The following is a 16,493-nucleotide window of genomic DNA, read 5'->3' as shown; positions in this document are numbered from 1 at the left end:
TCCCACTGTTGGTGCAATGGCTAGCTTCAGTCTGTCACACTGCTGGTGCAATGGCTAGCTTCAGTCTCTCACACTGCTGGTGCAATGGCTAGCTTCAGTCTGTCCCACTGTTGGTGCAATGGCTAGCTTCAGTCTGTCACACTGCTGGTGCAATGGCTAGCTTCAGTCTCTCACACTGCTGGTGCAATGGCTAGCTTCAGTCTCTCACACTGTTGGTGCAATGGCTAGCTTCAGTCTCTCACACTGCTGGTGCAATAGCTAGCTTCAGTCTCTCACACTGTTGGTGCAATGGCTAGCTTCAGTCTGTCCCACTGTTGGTGCAATGGCTAGCTTCAGTCTGTCACACTGCTGGTGCAATGGCTAGCTTCAGTCTGTCCCACTGTTGGTGCAATGGCTAGCTTCAGTCTGTCCCACTGTTGGTGCAATGGCTAGCTTCAGTCTGTCCCACTGCTGGTGCAATGGCTAGCTTCAGTCTGTCCCACTGTTGGTGCAATGGCTAGCTTCAGTCTCTCACACTGCTGGTGCAATAGCTAGCTTCAGTCTCTCACACTGTTGGTGCAATGGCTAGCTTCAGTCTGTCCCACTGTTGGTGCAATGGCTAGCTTCAGTCTGTCACACTGTTGGTGCAATGGCTAGCTTCAGTCTGTCACACTGTTGGTGCAATGGCTAGCTTCAGTCTGTCACACTGCTGGTGCAATGGCTAGCTTCAGTCTCTCACACTGTTGGTGCAATGGCTAGCTTCAGTCTGTCACACTGCTGGTGCAATGGCTAGCTTCAGTCTGTCCCACTGTTGGTGCAATAGCTAGCTTCAGTCTGTCACACTGCTGGTGCAATGGCTAGCTTCAGTCTCTCACACTGTTGGTGCAATGGCTAGCTTCAGTCTGTCACACTATTGGTGCAATGGCTAGCTTCAGTTATCACCTTAATGTGGTCTAGAATCTCTTGGGAAGAGTCTGAGTAAGAGATTGCCCACGTTGGGTGGCCTGTGCAGACTGTCTTAAATTAGTTATATGTGAAGACCCAGCCCACTGTGGGCAGCACTGACCCCTAGGCAGGGGCTCCTGGGCTGTGGAAGAGTGGAGAAACTGAGCAGAGCCCAAGTGAGTGAGCAAGCGTGCATGGATCCGTTTCTCTCCGTTCTTGACTGTGATGTGAGGTGACTGGAGCCTCTGCCTCTTTCCTGCCCCAATGAACTGCAGCCTAGCACTGTAAGCCAAACTAGCCCTCCTCCCCTAATTTCCTTTCTCTCAGGTTATTTTATCACAGCGACAGAAATAAAGCTAGAACAGCGAGGGATCTTAAAGAGAGGCTCCGGCTCCGTGGGTTTCCTCAGTGTCTACCTGTTCACTCCAGGAGATGTAAGAGCAGAGTGCCATGCTGTCCCTCGACACATTCCCAGGCGTTCGGTCTTATAGCTAATGTCGTCAACAATATGACTTTAAAGCTAATGTTTTACCAATCTTACTTTCCCCTCTCATTTATTAGGAAACCATGATGCTACTAGATTTAATTGGCTTATACTATCTGAGTTGCCAACCACTTATGTTATATCTCAGTTTTGAAATACTTCTCACCATTTGTCTGTTTGTTGCAGTCTTATTTGTGGTGTGTGTGTGTGTGTGTGTGTGTGTGTGTGTGCGCGTGTGTGTAAACAGGGTCTCTCACTAGGACTGGGAGTTCACTCATTTGACTGAGTCGTCTGTCCAGAGAGCCTCGGGGAACTTTCACTTTATCAGCACTTAGATTATAAGCACATAGCTGCTAGGACCATTTAAGCATTTTTCTATGCAGGTTCTAGGGATCCAAACTCAGGTCCTCAGTTTACATGGTAAGCATTTCACTTACCAACTAAGTTATTGCCTCATCCCTCTGCTTTTCTCCTTTTTAAGGGAAAGTTTAAACACAATAAATTCTAGCCTACTACACATCACACTACCGGCAAGAGTGCTTATAGTTGACACCATGTCCTTGGATCACAGAACATCTGTACTAAGAGGTTCTAGTCTCTGGACTGAGCTCCCAAGGTCCCAATGAGGAGCAGAAAGAGGGAGAACATGAGCAAAGAAGTCGGGACCACAAGGGGTGCACCCACCCACTGAGACAGTGGAGCTGATCTACTGGGAGCTCACCAAGGCCAGCTGGACTGTTACCGAAAAAGCATGGGATAAAATTGGACTCTCTGAACATGGCGAACAATGAGGGCTGATGAGACGCCAAGGACAATGGCACGGGGTTTTGATCCTACGCAATGTGCTGGCTTTGTGGGAGCCTAGCCAGTTTGGATGTTCACCTTCCTAGATATGGACGGAGGGGGGAGGACCTAGGACTTACCACAGGGCAGGGAACCCTGACTGCTCTTTGGACTGGAGAGGGAGGGGAAGAGGAGTGGGGGGGAAGGGGAGAGGGGTGGGAGGAGGGGGAGAAGAGTGGGAGGAGGGGGAGAAGAGTGAAAGGAGGGGGAGAAGAGTGGGAGGAGGGGGAGGGAAATGGGAGGCTGGGAGGAGGTGGAAATTTGTTGTTTTTTTTTACTCTCCTTTTATCAATAAAAAAAATAAAAAGAAGAGGTTCTAGTCTCTATCTCAATGTTATCCTTTTCCGCTGAGATCCTTGACTCTCTCCATCAGCCAACATTTAAAAGAGCTTCAGGTTTCCAAGGGAAGCCCCTGAATTCCTTACTCTAGAATATGTCTTCCCTATTTAGATATATACACAAACACAATGGATTGTTTTTATAAACAAGTGTTTCTTGATGAAAGCATTATGCTACGATTATGAAAACACTCCTTTGAAAATAGACATGATCTTGGTTTAGAAAGTGGCCCTCTACCCTGGCCATGTTGCCAGCTCGACTCTACTTTTTGCTTGTAGCTGTGGATTCTTTCCTCATGATTTGATTGTGTATACACCTTTGATTCCACAATTCCACACTGTGAATTTATGAGGTCCCTACATGACCAGAATGGAGAGAGAGAGAAAGTTATTCCTATACTCTGTCTGAAATGGAAGCAACGTGCAGAGTGTCCAAACAGCCCTGCTAATATACAAAACAGGCAAGACTAGAACAGAAAAGTGATCACCAGACAGCAGAGAAAGACACAAGCAGGACTAAGTCCTTGTCACCCTCACGATGTCTGTCGCTCTGCTCTTCCTATTAGCAAGGAGAGCGGGGAAAATGGGCATCGAGAAGTGTGCGTCAGATGCAACAGTGCCGTGGACCTGACTGTGAACTTGGTCTCTCCGGCTCTGCTTTCTTGTTTGTGAAATAGTTAATAACACCTGCTTACCTCATGAAGACAGAGGTAATCCTGTAGATGTGGTCAAGTAGTTAAGTGGTAGAGTGTTTTCCTAGCATGTGCAAGACCCTGGGTTTGGTCCCCAGGACTGCTGGGGACCAACAACAAAAGCCAGGACTATAGTTTAAATAGGGAGAAAAGGAAGTAAGGGGAGAGGTGTGTAGGAAAAGAAAAAGAGAAAGAGCCTCGTCCAAAGAGCAGTTAGATCCTTGTTTCTGCAGGGTGGGGTTGGGGGTGGTGGATGAGCTTCAGCAGAGTGAAAACGAGAAGAAGCCCATATGTAGTGAGGATTCATTCATGTTACTCAAAGCCCAGACGCTCCAGGCCTTACTTCTGAAAGCCAGAACTACGCCCATAATCCCTCTCACATCAGCCTCACATGAAGTCCGTCTCTCAGCCCCTCAACCAGGGATGACTCACGAACTTACCACACACTCTGCACTTTCCCGCCCCCCACTGATGGAGGCCATCTTCCCAGGATCTCTTAATCTTCCATTTGTCGATTTTTTCCCTCTGACCTCTAAGAGGATCTACTTTTCTGTTAAAGTGACAGGAAGCTCTGTTCTTACTAAACGGAACATAAATTTATATTTAGTAACTACGTGGCTGAAGGAAAAGGAGAAGTATCCCGAGGGCAGAAGCTGTTGGGGAAGATTTTAGCAGACCATTATCTAGAGGGAAGCCATATTTAGGGCCAGGGGACTCAGTTAGGCAGCTGGCAGAATTAGCCTAAAAAAGAACAGAATTCCTGTTAATGAGCTAAGAAAAGCCCCATGGCACTTCCACAGGGATCTGAGTACTTAAGCTTGTCAACCTGAGAAGGGGCCAGATGGACGTCATGACCAAAACAGATATGAAGAGGTGTCAACAGAAACCGGATAACCCAGGTGGGGCTGGCAAATGGGACATAGAGTAAAAAACCATGCTCTTTGGTTTGGTCACTAAGGTGAAAAATAATGTTTGGTCTATCACAGATGCAGCCCAGAACTAGGGCAGGTGTTAATATCAGGCCATCAGATAACCCGTCAGGAGTTAAAGGACCCTCAGACACACACGGCAGGGCAGGGCATAGGGCCCAGCTTCTTCAGATCCCTGCCAACCACACATACACCCACACATTATTATTAGAACACATCGGGGTACTGGCCCTGGGCTGACTAGAACACAAACCAGTTCTGTGCTGTTCCGACCAGTCCACCTGCCACTCTTTAAGCACACACTTCAAATACTTGCCCCAGGCTCCGGACCTCCAACCTCATCAAGAATACTCAGGCTGTGTCCTTTTGACGGGAAAACATCGGATCTATCCTACCGAAAGAAAGTGGGGAGAGTCAACTCCAACAAATGAGTTCTTTCACGTCTTCTCTTTGTCCGGATCTACTCATTTTTTTCTCCAATTTTCATCGTAATTGTCGGACTCCAAGACTCTTAAGTCTAAGGGTTATACTTAAGACTCTTGCTAGCAAATTACCAAGAAAAGGGGAGGGGAGCAATGCCACCTTTAGTGTTAAAAATAACCCTCGTCCAAACCAGCCATGCATATTAAGATGCATGAATGTCCCCAGGGCTTAAAGAGCTCTGGTGGGGGAAAAGGGGGGAAAGGGTGTTGTAAGCATTATTAAACAGAGGGCAGATCAGTGAGTCTTGAGAATTTCGCTCTTCCCGATAATAAAATGGTTTGTTTGAAACAGGAAATATATGCGTAAGATACAAGGAAAATCTTAATCTTTTTTTTAAATTTTTTTATTGAGAAAAAAAAAAGTTTCTGCCTCCTCCCAGCCTCCCATTTCCCTCCCCCTCCTCCCGCCCTTCTACCCCTCCCCCCAATCCTCTCCCCCTCCCTTTCCAGTCCAAAGAGCAGTCAGGGTTCCCTGCCCTGTGGAAAGCTCAAGGTCCTCCCTCCTCCGTCCATGTCTAGGAAGGTGAACATCCAAACTGGCTAGGCTCCCACAAAGCCAGAACATGAAGTAGGATCAAAACCCCGTGCCATTGTCCTTGGCTTCTCATCATCCCTCATTGTTCGCCATGTTCAGAGAGTCCGGTTTTATCCCATGCTTTTTCAGTCACAGTCCAGCTGGCCTTGGTGAGCTCCCAGTAGATCAGCTCCACTGTCTCAGTGGGTGGGTGCACCCCTCGTGGTCCTGACTTCCTTGCTCATGTTCTCCCTCTTTCTGCTCCTCATTGGGACCTTGGGAGCTCAGTCCAGTGCTCCAGTGTGGGTCTCTGTCTCTATCTCCATCCATCGCCAGATGAAAATCTTAATCTTTAGGGGGAAGCGTTGGAAATGGTAGTCACATCGTTTTGAATCTAAGAGACGGCAGAGTATCATTGTCACCATCACCATCGTTGCCATGAGCAGCAGTGCTGAGCACAGAGCTGGATGCTACGTGCCTAAACAGCTCTGCAGGAAGCTAGAGAAATGGCAGTGTCCTTGCCATTAACCACACTTACAGCTCTGGCAGTGGACCTGGATTTGTCCCCAGAACCCACATAGCCAGAACCACCTCTAACTCCAGTTCCTGGGGATCCAATACCCTCGTCTGGCCTCCATGGGCTCCTGCATGCACGTGGTGCTCATAGACTCATACGATTGAAATGAAATGAAATTTATGCCCTGGCATTGTGAAGCATGCATACCCGTATATGGTAGTTCTGCTGAACTTGTCCATATTGGCTTTTATGGTCTAAGCTGATGAGGTCTCTTCCTTAAGAAGACACCAGGTCTCATTAAAGACAGTTGTGAACTACCAGCTGGCTTCTGGGAATTGAACTCAGGACCTTTGGAAGAGCAGGCAGTGCTCTTAACCACTGAGCCATATTACATAAATCTTAGCTCTATAGGCGTCATCTTGGTGAAAAAAGAAGAAAGCTTTCACTGACCTTTAGAATCTTCTAAAGTCATGTAAGAAGAACAGGTGTCCTAGTGAGGGTTCTCTTGCTGCGACCAAGAGCATTAGGGAGGAAAGGGCTTGTTTCACTTCACAACTGTCAGGACACATTCCATACCTGAGGAACCTCAGGACAGGAACTGACGCAGAGGCCACAGAAGATTGCTGCTTTCTGACTTGCTCCTCACGGCTTGTTCAGCCTGCTTTCTTCTAGCATCCAGGACCAACCAGCTTCTGGGAGGCACCACCCACAATGACCTGGACCCTCAATCATCAATCAGGAAATTGTACCCCAGACTTGCCTGCAGGCTAATTTGGTGGGGAAAGGTCTAATTAGGTCTCCCCAAACAATTCAAGCTTGTGTCAAGTTGACATAAAGCTAGCTTGTACAAGTAAGGGAAGCAAAAGGAAATAAAGATCTCAGTAGAAAAACATAAGGAAGACTGTGGTGTGGCTCAATGATACTGCTTTTTTCTGGCTTGTACCATGTCCTAAATCTGATGCTATACAGAAAAATTTTTCCTTTTCATTTTTATTTTAACTAAGAACAGAAGGAAACCTAAGGGTGCAGCAGAACATGGGAGCAGTGTTTGTTGTCTGGAGTCAGATGAGGAAGTACCAACTGGTTCCACGGTGAGAGAGTTGTAAGTGATTATGAGGTAAGGGGATGTCTAAGTTAGGGTTACTATTGCTGTTATAAAACACCATGACCACAAGCAACGTGGGGAAGAAAGGGTTTATTTAGCTCATAGTTCATCATTAAAAGCAGCGAGGACAGGAACTTAAGCAGGGCAGGAACCTGGAGGCAGAAACAGAAGCCATGGAGAAATACTGCTTACTGGCTTGCTCTCCGTGACTTGCTCAGGCTGCTTATAGAACCCAGGATCATCAGCCCAGGGGTGAAGCCTCACAATGGGCTGGAGCCTCCCTCTTAAATCATTAATTAAGAAAATATCCTACAGCCAGATCTTTATGTTTTTTTAATCCCTGCCACAGTTTCTTCTCCCTTCTCTCCTCCAAGTCCCTCCCTCAACGCCTCCTTTGTTCCCACCCACGCAATCCACTCTTCCTCCCTTTCTGTCTAGGAAAGGGCAGCTCTCCAGTGTACATATGTATTTTTAAGACTAGTCCTTCTGAATGTGGTTGACAGTTGGGGCAGACTGAGGGGCCACTGACAGTGGCACTGGGATTTGTCTCTACTGCATGTACTGGTTTCTTGGGATCCTATTCTCTTTGGATGTAAACCTTGCCCAACCTAGATGTAGTAGGGAAGGCCTTGGACTTTCCACAGGGCAGGGTGCCTTGCCCTCTCTTGGGATTGGAGGGGGATGGGGTGAAAGGGTGTGTGGAGGGAGTGGGAGGGGAGTGGGAGGAGGGGAGGGAGTGGGAATTTGGATTGGTATTTTTTGAAGTAATAAAATAAAATAATAATAAAGACATGTGTTTTTTTATTATGAATACAGTATTCTGCCTTCTTACCTGCATACCATATCTCATTACAAATGGTTGTAAGACCATGTGGTTGCTGAGAATTGAACTCAGGACCTCTGACCTCTGGAAGAGCAGGCAGTACTCCAACCTCTGAGCCATCTCTCCAGCCCTCTCCAGTGTATATTTACAAAGCAAGGCATATCAAGCTGCAGTAGGGTTAAGCACCTCCCCATGGGCAAAGCAACCCAGAATGAGGAGTTTTCCCTCATTTTCCCCACTCCCCTTCCTTCCTCCCCTTTTCACTTCCACACCTGCTCCCCATGCTCCCAATTTACTCAGGAGATTTTGTACTTTTCTCCTTCCTAGGCAGATCCATGTATTTATTTCTTATGGCTTTCTTTATTGTGTAAGTTCTCTAGGGTTGTGGGCTGTAGGCTGGTTATTATTGCTTTTTTTTCTAGTTATGTTCATTTGTCTGCAAATTTCAAGATGTCATTATTTATTTTTTTACCGTTGAGTAGTACTCCACTGTGTAAATGTGCCATATTTTCCTTACCCATTTTTGGTTGAGGAGCATCTAGGTCGTTTCTAGATTCTGGCTACTACAAATAATGCTGCTATGAACATAGTTGATTAAATGTCCTTGTGGTATGATAAAGTATCCTTTGGGTATATGCCTAAGAGAGGTATTGCTAAGTCTTGAGGTAGATTGTTTCCTAATTTTCTGAGAAATTGCCATACTGATTTCCAGAGTGGTTGTACAAGTTTGCACTCCCACCAGCGATGCAGGAGTGTTCCCCTTACTCCACATCCTCTCCAGCATAAGTTGTCACCAGTTGTTTTGATCTTGGTCATTGTGCCAGGTGTAAGATGGAGTCTCAGAGTTGTTTTGGTTTGCATTTCTCTGATGACTAAGGATGCTGAGCATTTCCTTAAGTGTTTTTGAACATTTGAGATTCTAGCTAGAATTTCTCTGTTGAGAGTTCTCTGTTTAGGTCTGTACCCATTTTCTTTTATTGGATCATTTGTTCTTTTGATGTCTAGTTTCTTGAGTTCTTTGTATGAGTCCTCTGTCAGATGTGGGGTTGGTGAAGATATTTTCCCATTCTATAGGCTGCCATTTTACCTGGCTGAATGTGTCCTTTGCTTTACAGAAGCTTTTCAGTTTCAGAAGGTCCCATTTATTAATTGTTGCTCTCAGTGTCTGTGCTACTGAAGTTATATATAGAAAGTGATCTTCTGTGCCAATGCATTCAAGGCTACTTTCTACTTTCTCTTCTATGAGGTTCAGTGTGGTTGGTTTTATGTTGGGGTCTTTGATCCATTTGGACTTGAGTTTTGTGGATGGTGATAGATATGGGTCTATTTGCATTCCTCTACATGTTGATATCCAGTTATGCCAGCACCTTTTGTTAAACATGCTTTAGTGTTTCTATTGTATAATTTCAGCTTCTTTGTCAAAAATCAGGTGTTCAAAGGTATGTGGGTTGATATCTGGGTTTTCAACTCAATTCCATTGGTCCTCTTGTCTGTTTTTATACTACTACCAAGCTGTTTTCATTACTGTAGCTCTGTAGTAGAGTTTGAAGTCAGGTATTGTGATGCCTCCAGAAGTTTCTTTATTGTACAGGATTGTTTTGGCTATCCTGGGTTTTTTATTTTTCCATATGAAGTTGAGTATTGTTCTTTCGAGGTCTGTGAATAATTTTGCTGGAATTTTGATGGGGATTGCATTGAATCTGTAGATTGCTTTGGTAAAATTGCCATTTTTACTATGTTAATCCTGTGTATACAAGAGCATGGGAGATCTTTCCATTTTCTGATGTCTTCTTTGATTTCTTTTTTCAAAGATCTAAAGCTCTTGTCATACAGATCTTTCACTGTTTTGGTTAGTGTTACCCCAAGATGTTTTATGTTATTTGTGGCTGTTGTAAAGATTGATGTTTCTCTGATTCTTTTTTCAGCCCATTTATCATCTGTATATAGGAGGGATACTGTTTTTTTTTTTTAATTAACCTTGTATCCTGATACATTACTGAAGGTGTTTATCAGTAGTAGGAGTTCCCTGGTGGAATTTTAGGAGTCACTTAAGTATACTATCATATCATCAGCAAATAGTGAAAGTTTGATGTTTTCTTTTCCAATTTGTATCCCCTTGATCTCTCTCCCTCTCCCTCTCCCTCTCCCTCTCCCTCTCCCTCTCCCTCTCCCTCTCCCTCTCCCTCTCCCTCTCCCTCTCTCTCTCTCTCTCCCCTCTAGCTAGAACTTCAAGTACTATATTGCATAGATAAAAAGAGAGTGGACAGCCTTGTTTTGTTTCTCATTTCAGTAGGATCACTTTGAGTTTCTCTTCATTTAGTTTGATGTTGGCTATTGGCTTGCTGTATAATGCCTTTATTATGTTTAGGTATGTTTCTTTTTTTGTTTTTTTTTGTTTATTTTATTTTTTTTAGTTGTTGAAAAAAAAATTTCCACCTCCTCCCCGTTTCCCATTTCCCTCCCCCTCCTCGCACACATCGCCCCCTCCCCCACTTCCCTACCCCTCTCCCCCTCCCCCCCACTCCATTCCCCCTCCCTCTTGAGAATGAAGAGCAGTCCAGATTCCCTGCCCTGCTGGAAGTCCAAGGTCCTCCCACTTCTATCCAGGACCAGGAAGGTGAGCATCCAAGCAGGCTAGGCTCCCACAAAGCCAGTTCATGAATTAGGATAGAAACCTAGTGCCATTGTCTTTGGCTTCTCATCAGCCTTCATTGTCCTACACGTTCAGAAAGTCTGGTTTCATCCCAGTCCCAGTCCCGCTGGCCTTGGTGAGCTACTAATAGATCAGTTCCACTGTCACAGTGGGTGGGTGCACCCCTCGTGGTCCTGACTTCCTTGCTCATGTTCTCCCTCTTCTGCTCCTCATTTGGATCTTAAGAGCTCAGTCCAAGCCGGGCGGTGGTGGCGCACGCCTTTAATCCCAGCACTCGGGAGGCAGAGGCAGGCGAATCTCTGTGAGTTCGAGACCAGCCTGGTCTACAAGGGCTAGTTCCAGGACAGGAACCAAAAAAGCTACGGAGAAACCCTGTCTCGAAAAATCCACAAAAAAAAAAAAAAAAAAGAGCTCAGTCCAGTGCTCCAATTTGGGTCTCTGTCTCTATCTCGATCTATCGCCAGATGAAGGTTCTAAGGTGATATGCAAGATATTCATCAGTATGGCTATAAGATAGGGTCATTTTCAGGTTCCCTCTTCTCAGTTGCTCAAGGTACTAGCTGGGGACATCTCCCTGGACACCTGCGAGTCCCTCTAGAGTCAAGTCTCTTGCCAACCCTAAGATGGCTCCCTTAATTAGGATATATATTTCTCTGCCCCCGTGTCCACCCTTCCTTTATCCCAACCATCTCATCCCCCCAAGCTCCCCCCATTCTCCCCTTCTCACGTTTCTCACCCCATTTTCCCTTAGCCCCATGCCACTTCACCCCCAAGTTCCCAGGTTTTGCCCTGCAATCTTGTCTACTTCCCATATCCAGGCGGATGACTATATGTTTTTCTTTGGGTTCACCTTCTAATTTAGCTTCTCTAGGATCACAAATTATATGCTCAATGTCCTTTATTTATGGCTAGAAACCAATTATGAGTGAGTACATCCCATGTTCATCTTTTTGGGTATGAGATACCTCACTCAGGATAGTGTTTTCTATTTCCATCCATTTGCATGCAAAATTCGCCAAGTCATTGTTTTTTACCACTGAGTAGTACTCTAATATGTATATATTCCACACTTTCTTCATCCATTCTTCCATTGAAGGGCATCTACAATGTTTCCAGGTTCTGGCTATTACAAATAATGCTGCTATGAACATAGTTGAACAAATGCTTTTGTCATATGATAGGGCATCTCTTAGTGACAGTGTCCTTTGCTTTACAGAAGCTTCTCAGTTTCAGGAGGTCCCACTTATTCAATGTTGTCCTTAATGTCTGTGCTGCTGGGGATATGCGTAGGAAGTGATCTCCTGTGCCCATATGTTGTAGAGTACTTTCCACTTTCTCTTCTATCAGGTTCAGTGTGTTCAGCCTGATATTGAGGTCTTTAATCCATTTGGACTTGATTTTTGTGCATGGCGATAGATATGGATCTATTTTCATTCTTCTACAGGTTGACAACCAGTTCTGCCAGCACCATTTGTTGAAGATGCTTTCTTTCTTCCATTGAATACTTTTAGCTCCTTTATCAAAAATCAGGTGTTCATAGGTTTGTGGGATAAAAATCTGGGTCTTTTACTCTATTCCATTGATTGACTTCTCTGTTTTTATGCCAATACCAAGCTGTTTTCAATACTGAAGGTCTGTAATAGAGTTTGAAGTCAGGGATGGTAATGCCTCCAGAAGTTCCTTTATTGTATAAGATTGTTTTAGCTATCCTGGGTTTTTTGTTTTTCCATATAAAGTTGATTAATGTCCTCTCAAGTTCTGTGAAGAATTTCAATGGGATTTTAATGGAGATTGCATTGAATCTATAAATTGCCCTTGGTAGAATTGCCATTTTTACTATGTTGATCCTCCCAATCCAAGAGTAAGGGAGATCCTTCCATTTTCTGGTATCCTCCTCAATTTCTTTCTTCAAAGACTTAAAGTTCTTGTCAAATAGATCCTTCACTTCCTTGGTTAGAGTTACCCCAAGATATTTTATGCTATTTGTGGCTATCGTGAAAGATGATGCTTCTCTGATTTCCCTCTCTGCTTCCTTATCCTTTGTGTGTAGGAGGGCAACTGATTTTTTGGAATTGATCTTGTATCCTGCCATGCTACTAAAGGTGTTTATCAGCTGGAGGAGTTCTTTCCTGGAGTTTTTGGAGTTGCTCATGTACACTATCATATCATCTGCAAATAATGAAAGTTTAACTTCTTCCTTTCCAATTCGAATCCCTTTGATCTCCTTATGTTGTCTATTGCTATTGCTAGAACTTCAAGCACTATATTGAAAAGGTATGGAGAGAGTGGACAGCCTTGTCGCGTTCCTGATTTTAGTGGGATGGCTTTGAGTTTCTCTCCATTTAATTTGATGTTAGCTGTCGGCTTGCTATAAATAGCTTTTATGATATTTAGGTATGACCCTTGTATCCCTAGTCTCTCTAAGATCTTTATCATAAAGGGATGTTAAATTTTGTCAAATGCTTTTTCAGCATCTAATGAAATGATCATATGGTTTTTTCTTTCAGTTTATTTATATGATGGATTACATTGATAGATTTTCGTATGTTGAACCAGCCCTGCATCCCTGGGATGAAGCCTACTTGATCATAATGGATAATTTTTCTAATGTGTTCTTGGATTCGGTTTGCCAGTATTTTATTGAGGATTTTCGCATCGATGTTCATGAGTGAGATTGGCCTGTAATTCTCTTTCTTGGTTGAGTCTTTGTGTGCTTTTGGTATCAGGGTAACTGTAGCTTCATAAAAGGAATTTGGCAATGACTTTTCTGTTTCTATATTGTGAAATACATTAAGGAGTATAGGTATTAGGTCTTCTTGGAAGTTCTGGTAGAATTCTGCATTGAAACCGTCTGGACCTGGGCATTTTTTGGTATGGAGGTTTTTTATTACAACTTCTAATTCTTCGCGACTAACAGGTCTATTTAGATTGTTCACCTGGTCCTGTCTAACTTTGGTATATGGTACTTATCTAAAAAAGTGTCCATTTCTTTAACATTTTCCAATTTTGTGACATATAGGCTTTTGTAGTAAGATCTAATGATTTTCTGAATTTCCTCTGTGTCTGTGGTTATGTCTCCCTTTTCATTTCTGATCTTGTTAATTTGTGTATTCTTTTTCTGCCGTTTGATTAGTTTGGATAGGGGTTTATCAATCCTGTTGATTTTCTCCAAGAACCAGCTTTTTGTTTCATTGATTCTTTGGATTGTTTTCTGTGTTTCTATTTTGTTGATTTCAGCCCTTAGTTTGATTATTTCTAGTCTTCTACTCCTCCTAGGTGAGTCTGCTTCTTTTTTTCTAGAGCTTTCAGGGGGGCAGTCAAGTCTCCAATGTGTGCTTTCTCTGTTTTCTTTAAGTGGGCACTTAGTGCTATGAACTTTCCTCTTAGGACTTCTTTCATAGTGTCCCATAGGTTTGAGTATGTTGAGTCTTTATTTTCATTGAATTCAAGAAAGACTTTAATTTCTTTCTTTATTTCTTCCTTGATCCAGGTGTGGTTCAGTAGTTGACTGTCCAGTTTCCATGAGTTTGTAGGCTTTCTAGGGGTAACATTGTTGTTGAATTCTAACTTTAATCCATGGTGATCTGATAAGACACAGGTGGTTATTAATATTTTTTTGTAACTGTGTAAGTTTGCTTTGTTACTGAGTATGTGGTCAGTTTTTGAGAAGGTTCCATGAGCTGCAGAGAAGAAGGTATATTCTTTCCTATTTGGGTGGAATGATCTATAGATGTCTGTTAAGTCCATTTGATTCATTACCTCCCTTAATCCTCTTATTTCTCTGTTAGGTTTCTGTCTGATTGACCTGTCCATTGGTGAGAGAGGAGTGTTGAAATCTCCTACTATTAATGTGTGTGGTTTGATGACTGCCTTGAGTTTTAGTAATGTTTCTTTTACATAAGTGGGTGCTTTTATATTAGGGGCATAGATATTCAGGATCAAGACTTTGTCCTGATGAATTGTTCCTGTTATGAGTAAAAAAAGTCCCTCTCCGTCTCTTCTGATTGATTTTAGTTTGAAGTGGGAGTGATTTCTTTCTAATCTGTTGCTTTCATTGGTTAATTAATAAAGAAACTGCCTTGGCCCATTTGATAGGCCAACCCTTAGGCGGGTGGAGTAAACAGAACAGAATGCTGGGAGAAAGAAGCTGAGTCATGGTAATCACCATGATTCTCCCACCCAACATAGCCACAGGTTAAGATCTTCCCTGGTAAGCCACCTTGTGGGCTACACAGATTATTAGAAATGGGTTAGATCAATATGTAAGAACTAGCCAATAAGAGGCTGGAACTAATGGGCCAAGCAGTGTTTAAAAGAATACAGTTTCTGTGTAATTATTTCGGGTATAAAGCTAGCCGGGTGGTGGGACGCAGCCCGCCGTTCCCTACAACCGTCAACTTTGTTAGAAATTAGTATGGCCACACCTGCTTGTTTCTTAGGTCCATTTGCTTGATAAACCTTTTCCCAGCCCTTTATTCTGAGTAGATGTCTGTCTTTGTGGTTGAGGTGTGTTTCTTGTAAACAGCAGAATGTTGGATCGTGTTTTGGTATCCAGTCTCTTAGCCTGTGCCTCTTTATAGGTGAGTTGAGTCCATTGATATTAAGTGATATTAATGACCAGTGGTTGTTAACTCCGGTCATTTTTTCTTTTCTTTCTTTCTTTTTTTTGGTAGTAGAGTTTGTGTGTTTCCCTTCTTTGAGTTGTGCTGGTGAAGGGTCATTAGATGTCTGAGTTATTGTGGGCATTGTTGGACTCCTTGGGTTGTGATTTTCCTTCTATTACTTTCTGTAAGGCTGGATTTGTGGCTACATATTGTTTAAATTTGTTTTTATCCTGGAAAATTTTGTTTTCTCCATTTATAGTGAACGAAAGTTTGGCTGGGTATAGTAGTCTGGGCTTGCATCCATGGTCTCTTAGTTTCTGCAGTACATCTATCTATGGCTTTCATGGTTTCTATAGAGAAGTCAGGTCTAAGTCTAATAGCTTTACCTTTATAAGTAACTTGGCCTTTTTCCTTTGCAGCTCTTAATAATCTTTCTTTATTCTGTATGTTTTGTGGTTTTTTTTTTTTTGGTCCAGTCTATTTGGTGTTCTGTATGCTTCTTGAAGCTTCAAAGGAATAACTTTCTTTAGGTTGGGAAAGTTTTCTTCTATAACTTTATTAAATATATTTTCTGGATCATTGAGCTGTACTTCTTCCCCTTCTTCTTACCCCTATAATTCTTAGGTTTGGTCTTTTTAGTGTGTCCCAGATTTCCTGAATGTTTTGTGATGAGAATTTGTTGGTTTTGCTGTTTTCTTTGATCAGTGTGTTTATTTTCTCTATGGTATCTTCAGTGTCTGACATTTTTTCTTCTATCTCTTGTAATCTGTTTGTAGTACTTGTCTCTGTAGTTCCTGTTCGTTTACCCAGATTTTCCATCTCCATCCTTCTCTCAGTTTGTGTTTTCTTCATTACTTCCATTTCATTCTTCAAGTCTTGAACCGCTTCCCTTACCTGTTTGATTGCTTTTTCTTGTTTCTCTTGGTTTTCTTGGGTATCTTTGAGCGATTTATTCATTTCCTCTACCTTTTTGTTTGTAATCTCTAATTGTTTATGGCAGTTTTTCACCTCCTGTTTAAGGTCCTCTATTATTTTCATATAATTCACTTTTGAGTCGATTTCTTCTAATTCTTCTGGATTAGGGTGTACAATTCCTTTTATTTCGGGATCCCTGGATTGTGGTGATGTCCTGTTGCCTTTCAGGTTGTTGGAGGAATTCTTGCATTGGCGCCTTCCCATCTCTTCCTTCAAATGGAGCCAGAAGAGGCCTGGTGTCTTGGTCCAGACTTTGCTGTGACTGACTCTCTGGGTTTATCTCCTCAGTGTAGAAGCAGGAACCGTTCCTGTCCAGATGAAACTCCTCAGCACCAAAACATGGACGCCTCATAATCCAATGACCCACGGACAAATGGGCGAACTTAGGGGGCAGGGCGGGGTCGAGTAGAACACAGGAGACCCTGCCGGGCAAGCTGAAGGTACCCGCGCTCCCTTTGGGGGTCCTTGAGGCCTGCCCAGTATGCAGGCACTCACCTCTCTGGGTGGGTAGCCTTAGTGTAGGAGCAGAAAACTGTTCCTGAGCAAAGGACCTTGCAGATCACGCAGGCTTGGGGGTGGGGGGTCGTGTGTAAGAAAGACAGCCCTTATA

The sequence above is a fragment of the Microtus pennsylvanicus genome, chromosome 1, assembly GCF_037038515.1.
Source record: "Microtus pennsylvanicus isolate mMicPen1 chromosome 1, mMicPen1.hap1, whole genome shotgun sequence".
In the NCBI taxonomy this organism is placed as follows: Eukaryota; Metazoa; Chordata; class Mammalia; order Rodentia; family Cricetidae; genus Microtus; species Microtus pennsylvanicus.
The sequence above is the reverse complement of the archived record's forward strand: the minus strand, read 5'-3'. Positions refer to the sequence as shown.